Genomic DNA, 16981 nt, shown 5'->3' on the forward strand with positions numbered 1-16981 from the left:
GGCTCCACCAACTTGAACAGTCCTCTGTTGACATGCAAACTCCATGGATTCATGAGGTTGTCTTCATACCCGCACGCGTCCATCCGCTCGATACAATTTGAAACTAGACTCGTCCGACTAGGCAACATGTTTCCAGACATTAACAGTCCAATGTCGGTGTTGACGCGCCTTTGCGATGTGTAAAGCTTTGTGTCGCACCAGTGAACTTCCGGCTCCAAAAGCCAATATCGACGATGTTTCGTTGAATGGTTCACACGCTGACACTTGTTGATGGCCCAGCATTGAAATCTGCAGCAGTTTGCGGAAGGATTGCACTTCTGTCACGTTGAACGATTCTCTTCAGTCGTCGTTGGTCCCGTTCTTGCAGGATCTTTTTTCCGGGCGCAGCGGTGTCGAAGATCTGATGTTTTACCGGATTCCTGATATTCTGGTCCACTCGTGAAACGATCGTACGGGAAAATCTTTACTTCCTCGCTACGTCGGAGACGCTGTGTCCCATCGCTCGTGCACCGACTATAACGCCACGTTCAAACTCACTTAAATCTTGATAACCTGCCACTGTAGCAGCACTGTTGGATCTAACAACTGCGCCAGACACTTGTTGTCTCTTATAGGCGTTGCCGACCGCAGCACTGTATCCTGCCCGTTTGCATATCTCTGCATTTGAATACATATACATTCTTTGGCGCTTCAGTATATATTGTACGGAAAAACAATGTTTTACATTCAAGAATCACTACGAAAATCATTGTTATTGAGAACAGCTAAGGCGTCTCAGGACGATATTGAAGACAGCAATCTCATTTTCTCCACGGTGTTCTCGGATAAATTGGCTATCTCGCCCGGATATACGCGGCGGTCTTTGATGGCGCCAGGTGAGCGCGCCACGCTAAGTGTGTGCGCTTTTTTCGTCGATTTTCAATTTTTCCCTAGAAGGCATACAGTATCCTCACTATCCTAGCCGTCACACAACCATCTATTCATCCAACTGTAGTAAATGATTGTTCTTTCTTTTAAAAAAGAAGATGCTATCTTTATCATGCACCTTCATTGTATTTTGTTGATCCACCAATAAATCTAAATTAGTATGTGAAGCGGAAACACTTTGCACGGATACTTCATCTCAATGAATCAAATGAAAAGAAGTGTGCCAAAACACTTTAACCCACTTTACGTATCAGTTTAAATGTGTTGGTTCCGTAACCATGTGCATGTACGGGTAACAATCCTTAAATGGAATGGAAGCTGCGAGCGTGGGTGAGTGTGTGACGGCTACGGTAATGAGCGCTAGTAAAGGTGGATTGTTGTTCACAGAAAGCTGCTATGGGAGCAGACGCAGCAAAATAACACTAGGGCACTAGAGAAGAAAAGATAAATCAAGATGTGAAGTTAATCTGCATTACTAACAGTTTGAGCTCCGAAATAAAAATCTTTAAGCGCTACCTACCTTCTCGTCACCACAACGGAAAGCCTCGGATATTATGCAACATTCCATTAATAATTTTGCCTCTGCACACAACAGAAACACCATCACATTTAAAAAACACTGTAGTATATGCTTGCTTACATCTGTTAAATAATGATCGCTTAATCATGGGAGGAGTTATATGAAGTAGGGTTCAGAAAGGGAATTCAGTATCACAAATACTAAAGATTTATTCAAAGACAAAACGAACTTGGGACCTTGCTGCAACGAGATTCTTGATCAAGAAAAAAATAAAAAAAGAAAAAAGAAAAAATACGGGAATCTAATATGATATACTGAAGTTAATTATGTGATACTTTGGCATCGTTAGGGAGACAGAGAAATTAACAAAATTACAGTTGCTCATATGCACAACTCACATTTTCAAAAAAGAAATAATTCAATGAACTCAGCATCCAAGATGCAGAAACAAAGAGCTCCTCACAATATGGACTCTGAGATATAATACTGTCTGATGTTACAGTAAATAGCGACACTTACGTCTTTAAGCCACACAGTCAGGAAGCATATGATCAGAAACACTCGTTCGAGGCGTGGCAACAAGCTTGTAGCCAATATGAAGAATGCAGATGTTCCTCGAAGCGTGAAAATAGAGGGTTATCTGGCATACAAACAAACAGTTTGCTAGACTCATACGGAGTTTCGACAGTCTTTTACTATTGGTTGACGTAGTATGCACAGTGTCTAGAAGGGGAAGCAATACACAGGATCGGCCGTACATAAATACTGTTAATACACTGCTGAATTTATAATTTTTCATGGGAACGGAACAGAGGGACTCTTGTTGACGTCCATGCTGAAAAGTGGGCGTTTGAGGGCTAAGGCACTCTTGTGCTCAAACAAGCATATTCAAAAAACACAACTCTGATAGGTTTTAACAGTTGCATAAAGTAAGTCCTCTGACATCATTTGCATCTGTTGCACACATCGTGGATCTCAGTTTTCTGTGTTAATAACTGAGCAGCCTTTGTTAGGGGTCATGGAGCGATAGTTTGTAAGAATCAGTAAGCGTAAGGTGCATGTAACATAACCAACACTGTAATCCACTCCACACGTTTTAATGTACGTCAGACAGGACGTTAACACTTTACAATTATACAGAAATTTATTGAGATAACTTACAGAATCGGTGGATTTGTCATTTTGTAGCAAACAACCTCAAGTTTCAGGTAGAAGTGAACTGTTATTTTGGTCTAATATGAGTGCTATTTGCGTTGCGGCAATCATGCACCGGTAATCATACTCTTCCCACACTCATTGCAGTAAATAGGGTGTAAATTGTGGAACGGCAGTGTAGATTCGATTTTTCAGGTCGGCTAAATAGTTTGCTAGCGGAGGAACATACGCAGTCTTTTACGAAATCCCAGAGAAAGAAATCCTGTAGTATCAAGCTCGGAGAGCGAGGAGGCCATGCGATTAGCCCTTCACAGCCAATCCACCGACATGAGAACTGATTATCGAGGAATCCTCGAACTTCATCACTGAAGTCGGTCGTGTACCGTAGTCTTGTAGGTAGTAAACTATTCCATCTCTGTCATTTTCATCGATCTGTGGAATTAAAAAGTTTTCAAGCAGATCCAGATACACAATACCAGTGAGTTTTCTCCACGAAGAAGAAAAGGACCACACAATCTCAGTTTGCTAAGGGCACAGATCACATTAACTGTGGAGCTGTCACGAACGTGTTCAAGGGCCCTATGTGGATTTTTTTGCCTCATATTCTGCAGTTGTGGGTGTTGACAATGCCACTGAACTGAAATGTTGATTCATCGTCGAAGATCATTGTATTCAGGAATGTCTCGACGTCCATTTTCCGATGCATTTCCGCACAGACTTCCCCACGAGCTACCTTATCTGCATCATTAATGTGCTGTCTCACTGTGAATCTGTATGATCTGAAGTCTAAGCGTCTACGCAGTATTGACCAAAAAGTCTTTTTTTGGAATACTAATCTCGCCAGACGCACGTGGCGTTGATTATTGCAGACTGCGGGCAAAGCTCTCCGTAACCTTCTCGACATAATAATCAGCACGCGGACTACCAGGTGATCCCAGTGAACAACTCGTGCCAACGAAGTTCTGGTACCAAGAGTAAATTTTATGCCTGCTTGGAGGTTCTTTAGCGTATTCGGCGCGAAATTTACGTCGAACAAATGTTGCAAGTTTCGTTTCATGAAACCAAATCACACAGTGAGCACGCTCCACACCACTAAAAGTAACCATTTCAAGTGCGCACTATGCTAGGCGCTCCTGGTGACGAAATGGGGTACTAATGCACTACAAGAAGTAAAGTTGAGGCTGTTTGCTACGAGTTACCACATCTACTGATTCAGTAAGTCATCGCAATAAATTTCTATATCATTCCAAAGTTGTACAGTCCTTTTCGATTCACCCTGAGAGGTGGCATGAGCCCCCTCTCATTTTTCTACCTTACGATTTTCCTCTCTAATTGCATGCGGTGAAAAGTTCCTATTCCTTCACACGCGGACTTCCCACGTAGCGTCTCTCGTCACCCAGGTGGTCTGCTGACAGGCGGGCTCTGCTGATCTTGAAAGGGTAAGCCGACAGGTGTGAGGGAGTCGAGTGAATGCTTTCCAGACGCCGACATTGTCAAAAGACACGCCCGGAGGAGCCTGAAGTAGCGGCTGGGCTAGAGGTTCCGTTACTTCGCAGAAACTTAGCGAAAACACTTTCTGGTGGGCTACCAGCGATGCGTGGGAATGACTTGTGTACCCAGGCAGTTGTGGCGGGAAAATTCCCGCGGTTTCTGCAAAATAGTAACTGTGATTAGCTTACTCAGGGCATAGCTCCGTGACGTAGCAAAATCAGCGCAGAAATTGGCGCCAAGAATCTCCGTTGGTGGAATGGTAGTGCTCCGGCAATGGAGTGGAATTTTCCGCCGGTTTTCGAGTTGCTGATTGGAACATTTAACCACGGCCACTGTCGTGGGGGCGGGAATGTTGTGTGTTCGGCCTGTACGGGTGCTCATGGGTAGTCGGCTCTCGCCTTTCGGTCGGAGTAGGTTACAAGACTGAGCCCTCGCCGCTCTGGACAGCCTGATTTCTGTTGGCTGTCTAATATACTTTTATTTAATTGTAACTGTTTGACGAAGCTGCAGAAGTTTCGACTTCAACGTAACTTTCCGAGTACAGTTGGCAATTGAGCGTTCTGCGTACAAGCGGCCTATGTTGTCTGTCTTGAGCAGTTTTGGCTAAAGTTAACTGTATCGGAGTTACAGTGTGACTTCGCTCGATAAAATCAATCACTGTACCGTCAGTGATTGTGTGGCAAGCCTTCTTCGTCTCTCTCACAGGTGCATTTGTATTGTTAGGAAGTCTTTAGTCTGGAACAACCAGGCCAGGATAATTTGTTTCGGGCTATACTCGCGACGTTATCATCACCACGATGGGACGTCGAAGCAACCAGCCATCGCCTTCGGTACGCCAGATCGTGTTCTGGCAGTTAAGAAGACAGTCTGGTAATGTATGTCCGCAGCACCAGCAGATAGGGATTTTCCTAGGTGATAATCAGAACTCAGCAGAGCGCGCCTGTTCGTCTTTCTCTAACTTTGTTCTGTCTTGAGTGTTCATCGTCTGAGTTCTCACTAATGTAGCAGCAATTTATGTTGGGTTGCCTGTGTGTCTCTCTTAAGATTTGAGTGGCAAGTAATTGGCTCCACATACCACTTCGTCATAATCCTCACAATCTAGTTTAGGCACAACTTCATATTCACAGCGTTTGTCTGAGTATCCAATTTGAGCCAATTTGATGTATTGTAAGTGTTTCATGTGTTTTTGTTTATTATTGTGTGTTTAGTCTTAATAAATCATATTGTTATTTTGGACAGAACTTTCAATCTGTTAATCGGTAGAGCAACCCATCATTTCTCACAACGTTAATGAAACCTTCGTTTATTTAAGTTATTTATCAAATTAAATTATTGCAGGTGCCAAACTCTTTTCTACTCCACTGGCAGGGTTGATTATAGTCAGTTCGCGTATTTTTTTTACCCATGTGCAACAGCAAAAGTCGGAGTTAGAATAGGGGGGGGCATATGTAGATTCTAGAAGAATTTAGTGTTAAATACACTGCTAGCCCCGGCACCTCGCAACCCTTTATAAGGGGTGGCTTTGGCAGTTAGTGTGTGCGCGTGAGCAAGCGCGTGCGCAATGCTTATGGAAAGACGTTTGGAGGAAGAAGTAGTACTACTGCAAACACTTTGTAGATATTCTGGTTGGGTGAGGAGTATATACACTACTCGCCATTAAAATTGCTACACCACGAAGATGACGTGCTACAGACATGAAATTTAACCGACAGGAAGAAGATGCTGTGATATGCAAATGATTGGCTTTTCAGAGCATTCACACAAGGCTGGCGCCGGTGGCGACACCTACAACGTGCTGACATGAGGAAAGTTTCCAACCGATTTCTCATACACAAACAGCAGTTGACCGGCGTTGCCTGGTGAAACGTTGTTGTGATGCCTCGTGTAACGAGGAGAAATGCGTACCATCACGTTCCCGACTTTGATAAAGGTCGGATTGTAGCCTATCGCGATTGCGGTTTATCGTATCGCGACATTGCTGATCGCGTTGGTCGAGATCCAATGACTGTTAGCAGAATATGGAATCGGTGGGTTCAGGAGGGTAATAGGGAACGCCGTGCTGGATCCGAACGGCCTCGTATCACTAGCAGTCGAGATGACAGGCATCTTATCCGCATTGCTGTAACGGATCGTGCAGCCACATCTCGATCCCTGAGTCAACAGATGGGGACGTCTGCAAGACAACAACTATCTGCACGAACAGTTCGACGACGTTTGCAGCAGCATGGACTATCAGCTCGGAGACCATGGCTGCGGTTACCCTTGACGCTGCATCACAGACTGGAGCGCCTGTGATGGTGTACTCAACGACGAACCTGGGTGCTCGAATGGCAAAACGTCATTTTTTCGGATGAATCCAGGTTCTGTTCACAGCATCATGGTGGTCGCATCCGTGTCTGGCGACATCGCGGTGAACGCACATTGGAAGCGTGATGGTATGGGGTGCCATTGGTTACACGTCTCGGTAACCTGTTATTCGCATTGACGGCACTTTGAACAGTGGACGTTACATTTCAGATGCGTTACGACCCGTGGCTCTACCCTTCATTCGATCCCTGCGAAACCGTACATTTCAGCAGGATAATGCACGACCGCATGTTGCAGGACCTGTACGGCGCTTTCTGGATAGAGAAAATGTTCGACTGCTGCCCTGGCCAGCACATTCTCCAGATCTCGCACCAATTGAAAACGTCTGGTCAATGGTGGCCGAGCAACTGGCTCGTCGCAATACGCCAGTCACTACTCTTGATGAACTGTGGTTTCGTGTTGAAGCTGTATGGGCAGTTGTACCTGTACACACCATCCAAGCTCTGTTTGACTCAATGCCCATGCGTATGAAGGCCGTTATTGCGGCCAGAGGTGGTTGTCCTGGGTACTGATTTATCTAGATCTATGGACCCAAACTGCGTGAAAATGTAATCACATGTCATTTCTAGTATAATATATTTGTCCAATGAATACCTGTTTATCATCAGCATTTGTTGTTGGTGAAGCAATTTTAATGGCCAGTAGTGTATTACGACTGGATGGTAAGGAAAGCAGCGAAACAGACATTCTCGTGCATAGTCCTCATTTATTTGTATATAGATTCACACACAGAATATGAAAAAAACCTGGATACTAAAGCGGAACACAGGATATAGTCACAATGCATTTACTATATATGGCAGTGGAAAGTGGTCACACGGTGTACATGCAAAAAATAAATAAATAAATAAAATATTAAAAAATAAAAATATAAATGTATTTTAGGTGTTTACTACATTAGAGAATATGCGAAAAATCTATCTATAAGCCTCCATCACCCTTTGGATCAGCTTAAAAAATGATGGTTGTGTTGTATCATGATGTGGTGGACTGGATATTGCACAGATTGTTATTCCACAGCTCTTAAGAAAAAAAGGTATCGAATAGAACATGGTCGATTCGTATAAACAAATTTCCCCGAAAAGTGTAGTTCATGTGGAAAACTGTGCACCTTGAAGGAAATTATAAAGTGTTAAAAACTTTCTGAAGTCATCATCGCATAAATATTCCTTTATTTACAACAACCGGTTCCGCCGCACATTGTGCCATCTTTAGGTCTTCAGAATTTTTATTATAAAACATGTCCATTTTGAGTTGGAACCTCACGCCAAGTTATCGTGTTAGTGGAAAAAACGTAGCACATTATACAAAGGTTTGTCGTAAATAAAACGTTTAAAATCACATGGCCGTGACCACGTATAATATGTAGCGCTCAAAGGTGAGAGTTACGTCATAAAAATCGCGGTACGTAATAAAATGCACAGTATCACATCTGTTTGCGTTATCTGGACATGTTGTAATCATTGAAGATCCACCTTAGACGGCGTATAGCGTACATTTTATGGATGACAATGCGCCATGTTACTGGGCCACGATTGTTCGCAACTGGTTTGAACTACTTTCTGGACAGTTCTAGCGAATGACTCGGCCACCCAGATCGCCTGACATGAATCCCATCGAACATTTGCGGAAGATAAACCGAGACGCAGGTCGTGCACATAATTCTGCACCTGCAACACTTCCGCGATTATGGACGGTGGTAGAGGCGGCATGGCCCAGTATTTCTGCAGGGGACTCCCCAACGACTTTCGAGTCCAGAATGAGATTTTCACTCTGCAGCGGAGTGTGCGCTGATATGAAACTTCCTGGCAGATTAAAACTGTGTGCCCGACCGAGACTCGAACTCGGGACCTTTGCCTTTCGCGGGCAAGTGCTCTACCATCTGAGCTACCGAAGCACGACTCACGCCCGGTACTCACAGCTTTATTTCTGCCAGTATCTCGTCTCCTACCTTCCAAACTTTACAAAAGCTCTCCTGCGAACCTTGCCGAACTAGCACTCATTCTGGAAACATCCCCCAGGCTGTAGCTAAGCCATGTCTCCGCAATATCCTTTCTTTCAGGAGTGCTAGTTCTGCAAGGTTCGCAGGAGAGCTTCTGTAAAGTTTGGAAGGTAGGAGACGAGATACTGGCAGAAGTAAAGCTGTGAGTACCGGGCGTGAGTCGTGCTTCGGTAGCTCAGATGGTAGAGCACTTGCCCGCGAAAGGCAAAGGTCCCGAGTTCGAGTCTCGGTCGGGCACACAGTTTTAATCTGCCAGGAAGTTTCGACTTTCGAGTCCATGGCACGTCGAGTTCCTGCGCTACGCCGAACAAAAGGAGGTCCGACAATGTATTAGGAGGCATCTCATGACTTATCACCTCAGTGGGTGTCGCTTGTCGTAATACGCAGGCGCTGGTTGAAGATAATCCTGCTGTCAATAGGAACAAGACAACCAGTTCAATGGTTCCAATGGCTCTGAGCACTATGGGACTCAACATCTTAGGTCATAAGTCCCCTAGAACTTAGAACTACTTAAACCTAACTAACCTAAGGACATCACACACACCCATGCCCGAGGCAGGACTCGAACCTGCGACCGTAGCAGTCCTGCGGTTCCGGACTGCAGCGCCAGAACCACTAGACCACCGCGGCCGGCGACAACCAGTGCTGGTAGACTTGCAGAGGGTCGAAAATTGGTCTGGTTGTAAATAAATATAACATTGTACACACAAAGGAGAAACGAAGTCCAGTACTATTCTATTACACAACTACTGGAAACTGTAACTACTGCAAAATACTTAGGAGTGAGCATCCAGAGCGACCGCAAGTGGAATGGCTACATAAAGCAATAGCAGATGCCTGGCTGAAAGGAATTTTAAGGATATGTGATTCATCCATGACAGAAGTGACTTACAAAACACTACTGTTGATAAAACCACGTTGTTGTGTATGGGATTTGAAACCTATAAGATCAAAATTTAAGAAAGTTCTTGAAGTGTTTGAAACAACTTTAAGTCTCTTCTACACTGTGTGATTCATTGAAAGCTTTATGGTGGCCCTTACAACGTCGGTTTTGGGCTGTTCATTGCGGTCTGTATTGTTTAAAAGCCACTGATTCGAATAAATTTTGTGACAAAGACCTTTCTCCAGTGTGGGAATGTTAAGTACTTTAACATTCCCAGCTCTATGCTACCTGCCATTTGGAGAATGGATAATACGATTATGAGATTAACAACGTGTATTTTTTTCTGTCCTTCAATAAGCTAGAAAACAGGATGATGCATAGAAAAAGTGTGTGGTAGTTAACAGGCTCAGAGTATTCTTGCGGATTTTTTTGAAAAGTCGTGCAGAATGACAGTGGCGCAGCATTAGTCAGTACAGCTGTTATCAAACGAATATAATTCACTGAAAAGAAATGAAGCAAATGAGGATGAAATCAATGAAGCTTCAGCCACAGGAAACGTTGTAAGTAAAAGTCGTTAAGAAATGCCGAAATTGCAGTTCAAAAATGTGTGTGAAATCTTATGGGACTTAACTGCTAAGGTCATCAGTCCCTAAGCTTATACACTACTTAACCTCAATTATCCTAAGGACAAACACTGAGAGGTGGCATGAGCCCCCTCTCATATTTCTATCTTACGATTTTCCTCTCTAATTGCATGCAGTGAAAAGTCGCTATTCCTTCACATGCGGAATTCCCACGCAGCGTCTCTCGTCACCCGGGTGGTCCGGTGACAGGCGGGTCTCTGCTGATCGGGAAAGGGTTAAGCCGACGGGTGTGAGAGAGTCGAGTGAATGCTTTGCAGACGCCGACATTGTCAAAAGACACGCCCTGAGGGGTCTGAAGTAGCAGCTGGGATAGAGGTTCCGTTACTTCGCAGAAACTTAGCGAAAACACTTTCTGGCGGGCTACCAGCGAGGCGTGGGAATGACTTGTGTACCCAGGCAGTTGTGGCGGGAAAATTCCCGCGCTTTCTGCAAAATAGTAACTGTGATTGGCTTGCTCAGGGCATAGCTCCGTGACGTAGCAAAATCAGCGCAGAAATTGGCGCCAAGAATCTCCATTGGTGGAATGGTAGTGCTCCGGCAATGGAGTGGAATTTTCCGCCGGTTTTCGAGTTGCTGATTGGAACATTTAACCACGGCCACTGTCGTGGGGGCGGGAATGTTGTGTGTTCGGCCTGTACGGGTGCTGTAGGTAGTCGGCTCTCCCCTTTTGGTCGAGGACGTCGAAGCAACCAGCCATCGCCTCCGGTACGCCAAATCGTGTTTTTGCAGTTAAGAAGACAGATTGGTAATGTATGTCCGCAGCACCGGCAGACAGGGATTTTCCTAGGTGATAATCAGAGCTCAGCAGAGCGCGCCTGTTCGTCTTTTTCTAACTTTGTTCTGTCTTGAGTAGCAGCAATTAATGTTGGGTTAGCTGTGTGTCTCTGTTAAGATTTGAGTGGCAAGGAATTGGCTCCACATACCACTTCGTCATAATCCTCACAATCTAGTTTAGGGACGACTTCACATTCACAGCGTTTGTTTGAGTATCCAATTTGAGCCAATTTGATGTATTGTAAATGTTTCATGTGTTTTTGTTTATTATTTTGTGTTTAGTCTTAATAAATCATATTGTTATTTTGGACAGAACTTTCATTCTGTTAATCGGTAGAGCAACCCTATCATTCCTCACTATGTTAATGAAACCTTCGTTTATTTAACTTATTTATCAAATTAAATTATTGCAGGTGCCAAACTCTCTTCTACTCCACTGGCAGGGTTGATTAGAGTCAGTTCGCGTATTTTTTTTAATCCTTGTGCAACAGCAAAAGTCGGAGTTAGAATAGGGGGGGCTTAGAGCATCATTTACATATGTAGATTCTAGAATTTAGTGTTAAATACACTGCTAGCCCCGGCACCTCGCATAAAATGGAGAAAAAGTGTGTGGTAGTTAACAGGCTCAGAGTATTCTTGCGGATTTTTTTGAAAAGTCGTGCAGAATGACAGTGGAGCAGCAATAGTCAGTACAGCTGTTATCAAACGAATATAATTCACTGAAAAGAAATGAAGCAAATGAGGATGAAATCAATGAAGCTTCAGCCACAGGAAACGTTCTAAGTAAAAGTCGTTAAGAAATGCCGAAATTGCAGTTCAAAAATGTGTGTGAAATCTTATGGGACTTAACTGCTAAGGTCATCAGTCCCTAAGCTTACACACTACTTAACCTAAATTATCCTAAGGACAAACACACACACCCATGCCCGAGGGAGGACAGACCATGACTGCAGCGCCTGAGACAGCTCGGCTAATCCCGCGCGGCGAAATTGCAGTGAAAAGAATGTTGTTTGTTATGTTGTTGTCGTCTCCAGTCCGAAGCCTCGTTATCTCTGCGTGAAGACTAAAATTTACATCAATTTGATCCTGCTTGCTATAACAAACGCTGGTCTCCTCCTGCATCTTTTACGCCTCACACTTCACTCTATTACCAAACTTACGATTCCTTGATGTCTCTATTGACCTGCACCTTCTTTTGCTCAAGCTGTGCCTTGAATTTCTCTACTCCTCGATGCGACTCAGTACTTCATTAGTTATGTGATCTACTTATTTAATCTTCAGCAATCTCCTGTATCACCACATGCTCAAAGCTTCTGTTCTTCTCTTGTTCAAATCCTTATCATCCATCTTTCATTTCCGTAAACGCTGAATTGCAGACGAATATTATCAAAAAATCGTAAGATTTAAATTTATATTCGATATAAATAAATTTCTCTTTTTCAAAGCGCATTTATGGCTCTTGCCAGTCTACATTTTATGTACCCTCTACTTCGGGCATCGTTTGTTATTTTGCTGCCAGAATCGCAAACCTTAACTACCACTTTTAGTGTCTCATTTCCTAACATAATACCCTCAGCAGCGCCTGATTTAACTGGACACACTGCATTACCCTTTAGTTAATCTCCATCTTTTAACCATTTGTCAAGACAGTTCATTCCGTCAACTGCTTTTTGAAGACCTTAGCCGTGTCTGACAATGACAATGTCATCAGCAGAGCTCCCTTTTTTATATACCTTTTCTTTTAACTGTAATTCCAATTCCAAATTTCTTATTGGTTTCCTTCACATAATGTTCAATACACAAATTGAATAGCATTGGGTATGGGCTACGATCCAGTCTCACTGCCTTCTCAACTACTGCGTCCCTTTCATGTACTCAGAATCTTAACTGCAGTTGTGAATAATCGTCTGTTCCCTATATTTTAATCCCTTTACCTTCAAAATTTCGTAGAATATTCCAGCTAACATCGTCAAAGGCTTTCGCAAAATCTACGAATGTTATAAATGGAGGTTTGCCATTCTTCAGTTTACCTAGCAGCATAAGAAGTAGGGTCAGTACTGTGTCGTGTGTTATACATTTCCCCGGTACCCAAACTGGCCTCTCAACGCTTCTGCAAGTAATTTGTGTCAGTAGTTTACAACGATGGCTCACTAAACTGTTGGTTCTGTAATATTCTTACATGTTAGCACCTGCGGACTTTGGAACTGGAGTTATTACATTCATTTAGAAATGTGTGTGTCGTTCAGTCCCAACGTATTTACATTCTACATAGAATAATTTTGTCATGCATCTTGTTCCCAAATAACTAAATAATTCTGAGTGGGTGTCATCTACTGCAGGTGCCTACATCGTGACAAATTAAGATCTGTGCCGGAGTGGCATAGATGTCATTCGTCTCATTTCAGTGAAATTGATTCACTTGCTCATAGAGCAGGACAACCAACGGTTCTTTAGACCTGTTTCCGGAATGCTGCTGCTGTCACTTAGCCCCTGGGATAAAAACTAACTACAGAGTTCGGAAGTAATCGGAGGAAATTTAAGTGACAATCTTCGTATGGATCGACCTGGGAACGTACTGAGATAGCCTAAAGATTAAGGTAATCCTAATGAAAAGCGTAGAATCGGTTTTAGAGTCGCGGTATAGCAGAAATGTCATTTGTCTAGAAATACTGGTTAAACGTACTGACACACGGTCGCTGAGAAACTGCCGAAGTATAGACCTAGTGAGATCCGTATTTAGCGTTATCTGCCTAGTCTCATATGACAAACAGATCAAGGTGTTTCAACACATCATTAAAGATAAAGTTCTTTCTCAAAGCTCAAAGCAGAGCTCCCTCTGGTCTTGTACTAACTATCTAATTGAAATAGGTCCCATACTCCTCATTTCCAAATACTTAATCAAATCGACTCAATATAGTACGTTCTAACCCTGCAATTACCACCTACAGAAAACCAAAGCAGAAAGGAAAACCCTGCTGAATGACTAAGTATAAATTCCAAGCAATTCATTATTTACACTAACAGATAAAATAATAGAATAACGCTCCCAAAGAGGATTAATATAATAATACTGTCCAATATAATAATAATACCACTCAACATCTTTACACTCACTTATCAATCAACTCCTCCACAGAATACTGAAACGAAAAGTCAGATCAGCTGTCATCAAAGTTTTCAACCACTCGCTAACAGCTAGTACAACACCATACAATTCAAACCATGAACCGAAAAGAAAAAAAAAGCACTCGTCGACACTGTCTCCTACAGACACACGGTAAAAAAATCGTGAATAGAAGTTAGTCAAACATATACTTCCTGCTTCGTCAGGTTGGCAACAAGTAGGAGCCGGCCGCTGTGGTCTAGCGGTTCTAGGCGCTCAGTCCGGAACCGCGCGACTGCTACGGTCGCAGGTTCGAATCCTGCCTCGGGCATGGATGTTTGTGATGTTCTTAGGGTAGTTAGGTTTAAGTAGTTCTAAGTTCTAGGGGACTGATGACCACAGATGTTAAGTCCCATAGTGCTCAGAGCCATTTGAACCATTTGAAGCAACAAGTAGGTAAACGCGCCAAAGAGGAAGGAAACATGTAGTGGAGTCGCAATATTTACATTGTGAAAAGCAGTGTCCGGCGAAATAGTTGTATCGAGTGGCAAAAAAACTACAGCACACCACAAAAAAGAGTGAGAAACATGATGAACGGTGGGAAGGAGGTCAGAACGCAAAGTTGTGCTTACATGGCAGTAATAAAAGTGGTAGTGCGACCTCCAGACCAGATGTAAGGAAACGCAGATCAGCAAATCGTAAGTAATTACTTTTCTTGCAAAAAAATCGCGACGTGAACTGTTTCATAACCTAAAACTAACAAAAGTGTATCTTTATAGCTCCGACTGATTGTGCCTTAGAACAAGATAAGGCGAAACTCGAATGGGATAAATAAAGTAACTAGCTGCAGGAAAGGGCAGTTTTATTTACAAAACAAGTATTAATAACGTTTGCTTCGTTTAAAGAAGTTTTAGAGTTTTCACATAAAGTATTCGGAGTCATTGCTTTTCAGGACGCCCTCGTAATCTGCGTAACAAAATTGTCCTCACTCTGAACTCTCATGTGAGTTCCACCTTTATAACAGAACCATGAGGTTTAAAATCTTGATGCTAATTTTTGTGTACTTGTAAAAATTTTTAGTATTTCAATGGTTTTCTGACCTTATTTAATCCCGCAGTATGAAACTATTATTGGAATAGAATAAAGATCAGAAAACAAGGTTTCTTGTGCGCTACACTTCATCCCATTTAGTGTTTCCGAACAATGTAAGTGACCATTAGTCTCATTAACCACTTGAAATCATTCCTGTTCTCGTAGCTGACAGCTATGTACGTACAATAGAGACGAGACCAAGTATAATAAATGTCCAAAGGATCTGATAATGTTTAAAGTGCTAGATAACAGATACATATTCCTGAGTAACCTTGTTTACTGGACATTAATTTAAAGGGGAATTAAGACAAGTGAATCTGACAAAGGAACGTGACTTTGGATACGGGTTACGTGATTTCTGTTTCTGAACGTAACTAATGGAACCTAAACCCTGAACACCATTATTTGGTAAACTTTGACACGCCACTTGCCCTTTAATGCTCACTATGGAGCTGCTGCTGTTGTGAAGCTGTTACCCTGTGAAGTTCGGGAGCTTCCGTGCTACCTTTTCTCACCGTCCGTTGAACAGCAGCATCAGTAGCGAACTGTGTTTGGGCAACAATTACAACTTTCTCCGGCGAGAACAGTCGCTCGCTCCATAGCGCACCAGTTTGGCTGCACACTCTTGGAACTTAAAACAGCCCTTCAGACGGAGCTCGAGCCCCAAATTAAATTATCGGAGAGGTAGGTGGAGATAAAGAGAGAGGGGTGGGGGGAGTAAAGCGGAGAGAGAGAGAGAGAGAGAGAGAGAGAGAGAGAGAGAGAGCTGGTTCTTTTGTCTCAGGAAATGAAACACTTTGCCTCTCGCCGCCCCCCCCCCCCCTCCGCCCCCTCCTCACCCCTCTTCGAGGGCTGCTGCGGGGAGAGCGGCACTTGTTAGCGGCGCGACGTTCCCTTGTTTAACACTGCGCGCCCCTAACGAGCTGCAAATTAAGTTCCAGCAACAGCAGCGGCCGCCGCTGCGCTGGAATTCGCCGAACGGAAGCAGCGGCCAGATGTGTCCTCCACAGTCCCAATTCCGTGTGCAGAACTGATTACGGTTCAGTGAATAACTGCTTTGATTAGTAACTTCTTTGTTCCTAAATAAATTTTTACTCCAATCCCTTTTACTCGGCAAACTGCAACACATTGCTTAAAACAGAGGTCCTTAATAGGTAATCCGAGAAAATGGTACAATTTGTAGAATACTTGTTTAAATTCATCAGTCTTCATCTCGCCCCCGTTTTTATTTAATCAGTGGGCCACGTAAGGACCGCGCGCGAGAAGCTAGCAATTACTGCAGCTGTTAGCCTCTAGTTTATTCGTCTTAGCCACATGTTTTTCACCAATTCACTCAATTCATCCCAACATTTGGCACCAGTTTTCCGTTTCCCGTTACAGAAAATGCCGAACATCGCAATATCCGCTCAAAATTTTTTTTGGATTTGTTAGTCTTCTGGTAACATTCCCATACCATCTAGATCTTTCTGGAAGTTCATGCAACATGGTAATACTAACCAAATGAACACTGTTTTTGCCTTGTTTCGTAAATTTTATTATAGTTGCAGCACAATCTATGTTTCGAGTTATAAGCACATTTTCAAGTACATTACCGATTCGAAAGGTGATAATGCAAGGAAAACATGATAAGGTAAAGATAATCTTAACTTCTTAATGTAGCGATCCTTGGCTTAATGTAAAATTACTTCAATGACCTCTTTCTTTTGACAAATTATATATGCAATTATACAGTTCAGCAGTTACATTAACATGACTTAGTATACCTAGGAATAAAGTTATGCATCAGGCTAGAACTTCTTATCTACTGATGGATTGAGGCTCAAAGTTTTACTTCCATCCCGGAGTTGTGATACCATCAAAAGAGGTGAATAACTGAATTAAGTTTCCCGTTTAATCTCTTTTTTAATTTCTATAATTTCTAACTGAGTTTAGCTACCTTTTCCCCTCTGTGTAAGAGCAAACCCAATAAAATTATTCGCCACTTTTAGATGGTATCACAACTCTAGGATAGAAGTAAAACTTT

This window comes from Schistocerca americana, chromosome 5 (genome assembly GCF_021461395.2).
Source record: "Schistocerca americana isolate TAMUIC-IGC-003095 chromosome 5, iqSchAmer2.1, whole genome shotgun sequence".
NCBI classification, from domain to species: Eukaryota; Metazoa; Arthropoda; class Insecta; order Orthoptera; family Acrididae; genus Schistocerca; species Schistocerca americana.